Genomic DNA, 10,088 nt, shown 5'->3' on the forward strand with positions numbered 1-10,088 from the left:
CAACGAGGACATGTTATTGATTATGCCTCGAGACAGTTGAAGCCGCATGAGATAAGATATTCAATTAATGATCTGGAATTGGCAGCCATTGTCTTTGCATTGAAGATATGGCGACATTATTTATACGGTGAGAAGTTTGAAATTTATTCTGACCATAAAAGCTTGAAATATCTGTTTTCACAGTCTGAACTGAACATGAGGCAATGAAGATGGCTAGATTTATTGAAAGATTTTGATTGCGAGATCAAATATTATCCAGGAAAGTCGAATGCTGCAGATGCCCTAAGTAGAAAGGTGTGATCTTTATCCTTATCTACTATAGGTGTATCTAGTTTGGTAGAGGATTGTTGTGGTTCTGGATTGGTATTTGAGACAGATATACAACATATTCAAGTTTGTGCTATTCGAGCTGATCTAGAACTGTTGATTCGAATCAAAGAAGCACAGAAATAAGATTTGAGTATTCAGAAATAGATTGAGATGATTAAATCAGTGCATCGTTCCGAATATCAGGTCAGCACTGATGATATTTTATATGTGAATAACATAATTATTGTTCCAGATGTTTCTGATTTGAGACAGCACATATTGAAAGAAGCCCACAGCAGTAAATTCAGTATTCATCATGGTGACAGAAAAATGTACAATGACTTGAAAAATCAGTATTGGTGGAAACAGATGAAGTCTGATGTCACTGATTATGTGTCTCGTTGTTTGAATTTCCAACAAGTGAAAGCCGAGAGAAAGAAACCAGGAGGTTTACTGCACAGTTTATCTATTCCTGAATGGAAGTGGGATCACATTTCTATGGATTTTGTTACGAAGCTACCACGTTCATCCAAAGGTTGTGATGCCATTTGGGTGATTATTGACAGATTGACGAAATCAAAATGTTTTATTCCATACAAGATGACGTATCGACATGATCAGATGGCAGATATATACGTCAGAAAAGTATTAAGATTACAGGTGTGCCTAAATCTATCGTTTCAGATCGAGACCCTATATTTACATCGCACTTTTGGTACAGTTTGCAACAAGCTCTAGGTACTCGATTGCACTTGAGTACTGTATATCATCCTCAGACTGAACGACAGTCAGAGCGAACTATCCAGACACTTGAGGATATGCTTAGAGTTGGAGTGTTAGATTTTAACACTAGTTGGCAAGATTCATTACCACTTGTGAAGTTCGCGTACAATAACAGTTATCAGACGAGTATCGAGATGGCTCCATTTGAAGATTTTCATGGGAAGAAGTGCAGATCTCCTCTTTATCGGGATGATATCTCAGAGGCTTCTGATATTGAACCATATATGATAAGGGAGATGACAGAAAAAGTGAAACTCATTCAAAAGCGAATGAAGACGGCTCAAGATCGACAAGAGAAGTATGCCAATGTCCGACGTCGACCGCTGTGTTTTGATCAGGGGAAAATTGTCTCCGAGATTTATAGGTCCTTATAAAATCATCGAGAAGATAGGCGATCTTGCCTATCGACTTGCTTTGGCTCTATTTCTCTCTAGTATACATGACGTGTTTCATGTCTCTATGCTAAGAAAATATCAACCCTGATGCATCTCATATTCTCCAGCCTGACGAAGCAGAACTTGATGAGACTTTGAGTTATTTTGAACAGCCTATTCAGATTCTTTATCAGAAACTAACACAACTCAGAAACAAGTCTATTTCATTAGTCAAAGTTCACTGGAGTCGACATGGGATCGAATAGGCGACGTGGGAAACAGAAGCAGCTATGAAACAGAGATTCCCAGAGCTATTTCACTGATGTGAGTTCATATTCAGTATTTTTGTTATTTTCTTATCTTATATGCGTATAGATTGCATGTGATTTCGAAGGCGAAGTCATGCCTTAGAGGGGGAGAATTGTAAGGCCCGAGATTATTTAATTTTAATCCTTGAATATTTAATTTGAAAATTTTGGAGTTTAGATTTAAATTCTAATATTCTTAAATTATTTAGAATTGAAATTGAATTAAAAATAAGTTTCAAGGTTGCAAATAGTGGAGTTTTGAGGGGCCAAAATGAAAATTTGCTATTTTGGTGGAGTACACTTGTCTACCTATGTGTATGTACGTGTATTACATGTATATTCATCAGAATTATAAGATTTCTTAGCTCCAAGAACCGATAGCTTCATCTCCTTCAATCAATTTCATCTTCAAAATTTGATATCTCAAGATCCGTCCATTTGAATTAAATTCCGAGCATAGTTCCATGATCCTTGCAATAAGAGCTTCGATTTGATGCAAGTATTCTGATGTTTCCAGCATATTTTTAAAATGGGTTGATGGAAAAATCATATTATGATTATGAATGTGTTCTTGAGATTAGAAGCCTTGTCATATCGAAACTAGATCGAAGAACGGACGTCGTTTGTATTGATATGATTTACAGCAGCTTATAAGAATTTTATGTGTATTATTATTGCTGATATATGATGTGTTCTTGCTGGTTTAAGATGTATATGAGGTTGTTATGAATGATAGATTGGTTAGATTTCAGTTTCGGCTACCGATTTCGTACTGTTACGCCGCCGGTTTAAAAATTTGATAGAGTTTGAATCCTTATGATTGAGTTGTGAATGAAGTGAGTTCTTGCTGATGTTATGAGTTATTTTTTCTGTGTTTTCAGACTTGAAAACAGGGGGTATCGAACTCGAGCCTCCAGCTTCGAACCGGGATTGAATTGGCTAAGGTTTGTGAAGTTGTAGCTTTGAAGATTGAAGAATTTGAGCAGATTTTAATTGATATGTGTTCTTGTTGTAGTGTTCAGATTTGAAGCACTCAAGAATCAAGAAAAGAAAAGGTATAAGTGGACTTTGATCAAAATGGGATTTGAAACTTGAGAATGATGTTTCTTGAGTTATCCTGAAATCACGTACTTATTGAGATATGTGTTCTTGATTGAGAATATGAATTGTTAATCCATCTCAGGAAAATGGATATTTGATTTATGTTGTTTACTTTTGATGTTGTGTCGGATACGAACTATGAAATTCGGATATATCCAAGTCAAGATCGGATGCGAATCTTGAATACCAAAATAGGATACGAATCTTGATGCCGAGTTCGTATACGAATCTCGATGAACGAGTTTGTTTACAGATTTTGTTTTGCCTTTAAATTATATCTTGAGTTGATATATAATTGATATTGCATGTTTAACATGTTTATGTTGCTTATACTGAGAAATATGTTTCTCATCGGAGTTTCCCGGCTGTTGTCTTGTTTTGTATGTGTGCATGGAAACAGAGGGGGCAGGAGCTAGTCAGAGACGACACGGGTAGCTCGAGAGAGAATCTTAGCACGTGGTGACTCGAGTGTTTAGCAGAAGTTGTATGTTCTATAGTATTATCAAGCATATTAGAAGACAAGTACATGTTATGGTTTGAAGAACATGTTGAACATCTTGTTTCGTTTAACTCTTTTGATGGATTTGGACTAGTTGGATGTAATTATTGCTTGTGAACATGATCAAAACTTGATTTGTATATCAATGCATGTTTTAGACTTGAAATAATATGTTTGGAAAGGATTTTTTTAGATCAGAATTCGAGCTACAAAACAGGGCAGATTTCTGCCCAGGGCAGCGCTCGAAGTGCACTTTATTGCAGCCCGAGCGCAGCCCCAACCCGAGGGTTGGGTATTTTGCGGCGCCCGAGCGCACCCCTTTGTGAATAAAAAAAAATTCTTATTTGATTAAACTTGTATCAAGTTATGTTTAATCATTAATTGCCCTAAAATTTGATTAGCAACTCGAGTCCGCACATCATAACTCAAGGAAACAGTCATACCTTTGTGGTATCGATTTGCATATTTAATTGCATAGTGTCCATATCCATTGCATTCCCTGCATTGTACATAATCAATATTTTTGGTATTAGATTCATAATTAACAACATACCTTGGTCGAGATAGTTCTCGAGTAGGTGACTGTAAGGCCCGAAAATATTAAATTATTAATTATGGTATTTGAGAATTAACTTCCATATTATGGGCTAATAATGATTTGAGAAGTTATGGAAATGATAGATTTAATTTTCGAACCGAAAATATTTAATTTGAGAATTTACGGATTTTGCGAATTAAATTCCGAGAATTCTTAAATTAATAGAATAAATATTCGATTTGTATAATTATGGGATTTAAGATTAAATTCCATGTTTCGGGAATTAAAGAAGATTGATTTTGAAGATGCAAACCCGATCAGAGACTGATTTGCACATATCGAAGTTTGAAGGGCTGAAGTGCAAAAAGCCGGGATTAATAGAATTAATCCGCATTTATTTAATTTTAATCCGAGTATATTTAATTTGGGAATATTTAGAGTTTCGATTTAAATTCTAATATTCTTAAATTATTTTGGATTGAAATTGAATTAAAAAGAAGGCCGAGGACTGAATTGCAATTAATGAAGACTTGAGGGGCTAAATTGTAATTTATGCAATACATATCCGATTTAATCAGATTTGTAAGCATATACACGTGCATATGTTGTAAGAAAACTTCAGAATTTGGAAATTCGAACAGAGGAGCTCGAACCTCTTTCTTTTCATTTGCTTTTTGATTTTTTAATCGCCGTAACTTTTGCGTCGGTTGTCCGATTTCGATTCCGAAAGATGTTCTGGAATTCTTGCAACGAGGACTTCGATTTTAAGTAAGTATTATGAGGTTTCTGTTAGGTTTCGAAATCAGGTTATTGGAAAGATCAGACGTGGAGTTTGAATTTCAATGTTTGATGGTTTATATCTTTTCGTATCGACGTCGAATTGGTTATTTGAAGTCGTATGAATTTGAATGAAGTCTTACATCGTGTATCTCGACTTTATATTGCTGATATGCTGGGAATATGATGTTAAGCAGCTGATATGGAATGATTATTGTTGATAATAATATGGATATGAAGTTGATACCGAGTCGGTTCCCGATTTTCAATCGCTACGCCGCTGGTTGATGTTTTGACATCGTTTTTATGGCCAATAACTGAGTTGAGATAGTTGTTTAGATGTTATGAATGTTATGGCATTTTTATTTCTCGATTTCAGTTGAGTTTCAAAGGCTAACGATTCACGACTCCGAGTTGTACCGAATAAGAAGAAGTTGAAGTTTGAAATGATGTTGATTGAATTTATATTGATGATTTTGACTCGATTCTGAAATGATTGAATAGAATGAAGTTTGATATGCATGTTTTGATGATATGTTTCAGAGTTTAATAGGAGACTATTGACTCAAGAACCTCAACTTGAAACCGAAGAAGAAGTGATCAAGATTGAAGTGAATTTGATTAAAGATTGATTGAAGTTTGAATGATCAGATTCTTGTAGGAGTTGTTGTACTTCCTATCCATATGTGGAACATGACAAACTCGAGAATGAAAGGTATAAGATGACATCGAGAGTCAGGGATTCGATACTCGAGAATGATGATTCTTGAGTTATCCCAAACAAATCACATACTTGTTTAAATACTTGTTCTTGAGGTAGAACTTATGTTATTGTCGATCCATCACAGGTAGTGGATCTTTATTGCTTTTGATATGATTGTATATTGAATTGATTCTATGCCAAGGTTGCGGTTAACCTTATTTTCTAGCCTGGAATGGCTACGATAGATGGATATCCATGTCAAGATCGGATACGAATCTTGATGGCAATGATTTGAGACGAATCAATTCTTGAGATAAGCGCGCTATATAAATTGAAGTCTTGATTTGAAATTTGAGTCGATATATGCGTTATTTTTACTCTATTCTTGAGTTGACATGTTTAGAGTAGATATGGATTTATTTAACGCATTTATATGTTGATTATACTCAGAATGATTTCTCACGGAGTTTATCCGGCTGTTGTTTTGTTTTGTATGTGTGCATTACAACAGATGGGGCAGGAGCTAGTCTGAGATGACGATGATAGCTCTGGAGCGAGAATTAGCAAGTGTGGACTCGGGTTTTAAGATGACGAATCGTAGTGAGATAGCATCAAACTTGATATGAACTTATAGACTTGAAGCTCACATTTGAGTCTTTGTGTAGCTTGCTCGGTTAATGTCTATTATGTTATTTGAATTGATGTATTCAACGCATGTTTTGATGCTAGAGACTTTGTATATTAATATATACATGTTCTCAGATGTTATATCATGTATTAACTTGAATTCATTTGAAGGATCTTGCCAATGTTCCAAAGTTTGACAGCAAACTCATTTTCTGGAAATGGCTCCCGCTCGATCGGGTAAATGTTACCGATCGAGCGAGGCCTGTTTTTATCAGGCAGAAACCTTGATTTTTCCTGCTCGCTCGATCGGCAAGATTTGACTGATCGAGCGAGACCAAGATTGATGCAGACCCAAGAGTTTGATGTTTACAGCTCGCTCGATCGGTGAAGTTTGACCGATCGAGCGAGGCTCCGAATTTTAAAAAAAAATTTCTGCTCTTGATTTATTATTGTTTAATTGTTTGATTAATTGTTTAATTAATCATTAGTTGCCCTAAGATGAGATTAGCAACCCGAGGTCCCCACAATAGGTGGTATCAGAGCGTAGGTTCTGGACTGAGATAGAAGCTGAGCGGGGTAGAGTGAGTCACATACATTTATAGTATTTCATGATTATGCAATATTTGATTCGATGATTTAATGAATTGCATGTTCTCTTGATCTACTTTTGCAATTGAATTGATTAATTTACTGATTTGTAAATTTTTGAATTCTTATCGATGTTATTATAAGAATTTTCCCGGGTGATGTAAGAACTCAGAATCGAAGAGAACAGTGTTCTTTGGGTGATGTAAGCATCCCAGACTGACAGTATAGTATGACCAGACTGAACAGAATGGTATGGTCAGATTGAACAAGAACTGTATTATTGCTCAGCTGAAAGAAGTATCTCTGATTGAACAGAACAGAACAGCATATCAGCCAATGAATAGATGTTATTGCAGGTGGAAGTTGGCCTGAAGAACTTGATCAATCGTTCAGATACCTGAAAGATACAGATGAATGACGTATCAGATTGATTGAATACCAACTTCGAAACCTAGCAATCAGCTGATGAATTTTGATGAAGAAATGATGAAAGAACAGAGGTATATTAATTTGTTGGTAAGTGCTTAGAACATGATTTTTGTTTATAGTTCTTTGCCACAACAGATAGAAATGATCAGAAAGACATAATACATTTTAGAAGCTGAATGATAAGTGCATTTTATGCACTTAATTTATATATGATTTGACTTGGATTTTGTGATGTATCGAGTGAATATTATGCGTATTTGTTGTTGTTTTTGTGAGTTGCAAGGATTTGAAGAAAAGTAGCAAGAAGAAGCGGAAAGCCGAATTACGGAATAGAAACCTTCAGAAAATTACTGGGAATGTTACAGACACCTAAATCCGATCTCCACCGTTCAAATTGAATCTTAGGATGTTTTAAAGTTTCTGTCAAAATTTCAGCTCGATCCGACGGCTAGAACTTAAGTTATGATTTTTACAAAAATGCTGCGCAGATGGTGAAATGGAAGAACAAGTAGCGCCCCAGCTCTAGTTTTCCAGCACTCCAGCGCCCGTAAATTCATGTCCAGAGCACCCCAGCGCCGTCTTTTGAGCGCTCCAGCGCTAGAAGTCCGTCATTGAAAAATAAAATACGAAACTTGAGCGCCCCAGCGCCGAATTATTAACGCTCCAGCGCTGCGCAGTCTCCAAAAATATGGAAAGTATTTAATCGAGTTTTAAAAGGGATTTTATGACTTATTCTGGAGGATACGAGGTTTTAGAGAGTTTTCTAGAGCATAAGACGGCTATTGAGAGTTTTGAAGTGCATAAGAGCTCGAGAATTTGGTACGAAGACTGAAGACGGCGGCATCCGGTGACGGAGAAGCTTCATTCTAATTCGTTCTAGTTTCTCTTTGAACTCTACTTTTCTTAGTTTATGGATTGTTGGAAAAACATGTCTTATTTGATTTTGAATTGCGTTATGAACTAATTTCTTAGTCTAGAGGTAGACGGATCTTGACTGGAAACCATGATTGAGATATTTGGATTTATATATTTGAATTCTTCGCACAGTTTATTTTTTTTTTTTCGATTTTAATGCTTTCAATTTACTGGCCATAGATTGAATGATAATTTATTTAGAATCTATCACTCGAGAGAGGAGATTTTGAATACGACATAGAAAATACATCTTTGATTTTTATATTGTTCGAGAGGCATATAACTCCATAGAAGTCATTAGAAGAATTCTTGTGCTATTTACCGGATTTAATAATTGAACTTTGATAGAGATATTGAGTTTGTTATTGAATACGAATTTCTGCTTGACACTCGAGAGAGGTAGTAGAAAATAATAGGGATTCTTGGCTAATAAATTAGAAGAATTGATAATTAAACAATCATTAGAAATAAATTGTGGTGGATAGTCAAGTGAAGTCGAACCTCTAGCATTCATCGCTTATTGAATTTTCGTCTCGTGAACTCGTGGTTATTTAATTTTATTTCTTGCAAATTTTAGTTTTATAAAAATCAAACCACTTTCGTAGCTCTACATAGAATTAGGATTTTATTAGTTTCAAATATTTGATATAATATCATTTATTCATTCTCCGTGGGATTGACTTGGACTTAATTCCTATATTATAACTTGACATCGTGCGCTTGCGAGCGAAAAACATGCAACAAGTTTTTGGCGCCATTGCCGGGGAATGAATTTTATTTGATTTATATTAAATTGTGCTAATTGGTCTTAATTTTGATTTAGAGAATTTTATTTTATTTTGTTGGTTCTAATTTTAAATCTTTCCTTTCTATGCAGTTTATGCGAAAAAGCCAAAGTTACGACTCATTGCTCTTTGATCCGGAAATCGAGAAAACTGCTAAAGCTTTGAGAAAAGCTAGAAGAGAAGAGTTGCAACAAATGGCTGAAGAAAGGGAAAGAGTTGTCAATAATTCTCCGGTGCCGATTAGAGATCACTTTCGACCAGTGATCAATACTCATTATTCTGGGATAGTTCGGCAGAACATCACGGCAAATAATTTTGAGTTGAAGCCAACTCTGATTAATATGGTGCAGCAGAATCAGTTCAGGGGTGCAGCTACTGAAGATCCAAATCTGCATCTGCGTACTTTTCTAGAGATTGCTGACACAGTGAAGATTCATGGTGTTACTGAGGACACCATCAGACTACGCTTGTTCCCATTCTCTCTTAGGGACAATGCTCGTAGTTGGTTGCAGTCATTACCTCTTGGGAGTATCACTACATGGGAAGACATGACATCTAAGTTTCTGGCTAAGTACTTTCCTCCTACCAAGTCTGCTCAGCTGAAAATTGAGATCACTACTTTCAAACAGCAAGATTTTGAGCAGCTTTATGAAGCTTGGGAGCGGTACAAGGAGTTGCTTAGAAAGTGTCCAAACCATAATTTTCCGGATTGGGAACAGATCGAATTATTCTACAATGGTTTGAATGGACCAACTCGTATTTCTATGGATGCTGCAGCTGGAGGTTCAATATTTTCTAAATTTCCTGAACAGGCTTATGAGATGCTTGAGCAAATGACCGTTAATAGTTATCAGTGGCCGAGTGAGAGATCTGTAATAAGGAAACCTGCTAGAATTCATGATGTTGATGCATTCACTGCTTTAACTGCTCAGATGGCTACTATTTCTACACAGTTGGCTGCACTGACCAAAGAAAATCAAGTTTCTATTAAGACAGCATCGCTGGCGACTGCCGTAAATTCTGCTGATGGATTTGAGATTGTGGATCAAGCTCAATATGTGAACAACAGAAATTACAACAACTATCAAGGTAATCCTGTACCCAAGCAATATCACCCTAGTCTACGTAATCATGAAAATTTTTCTTATGCTAACAATAATAATGTGTTGAATCCTCCTCCGGGATACAATACAAATAAGGGTGAGGGTAAGCCTCCTTTGGAGGATGTTGTTAATGCTTTTGTGCAGGAATCGAGCAAGAGGATGGCGAGGATTGAGACTCGCCTTGACAGCTTAGAGACGCATGTGGCCAACATGGGTGCTGTATTGCAATCCATGGAGACTAGCATTGGG

At 36.1% G+C, this 10,088-nt stretch overlaps 1 non-coding gene across 1 annotated transcript; it reads right to left on the bottom strand.

Annotated features, from left to right (window-relative positions):
- Positions 1-9,333: 9,333 nt before the first annotated feature.
- On the bottom strand, positions 9,334-9,439 carry LOC140893983 (small nucleolar RNA R71). Its single transcript, XR_012153540.1, has one exon. It is a non-coding gene; the product is annotated as a small nucleolar RNA R71 (small nucleolar RNA).
- Positions 9,440-10,088: the final 649 nt, after the last annotated feature.

The sequence above is a fragment of the Henckelia pumila genome, chromosome 3 (genome assembly GCF_033568475.1).
Source record: "Henckelia pumila isolate YLH828 chromosome 3, ASM3356847v2, whole genome shotgun sequence".
Lineage (NCBI taxonomy): Eukaryota > Viridiplantae > Streptophyta > Magnoliopsida > Lamiales > Gesneriaceae > Henckelia > Henckelia pumila.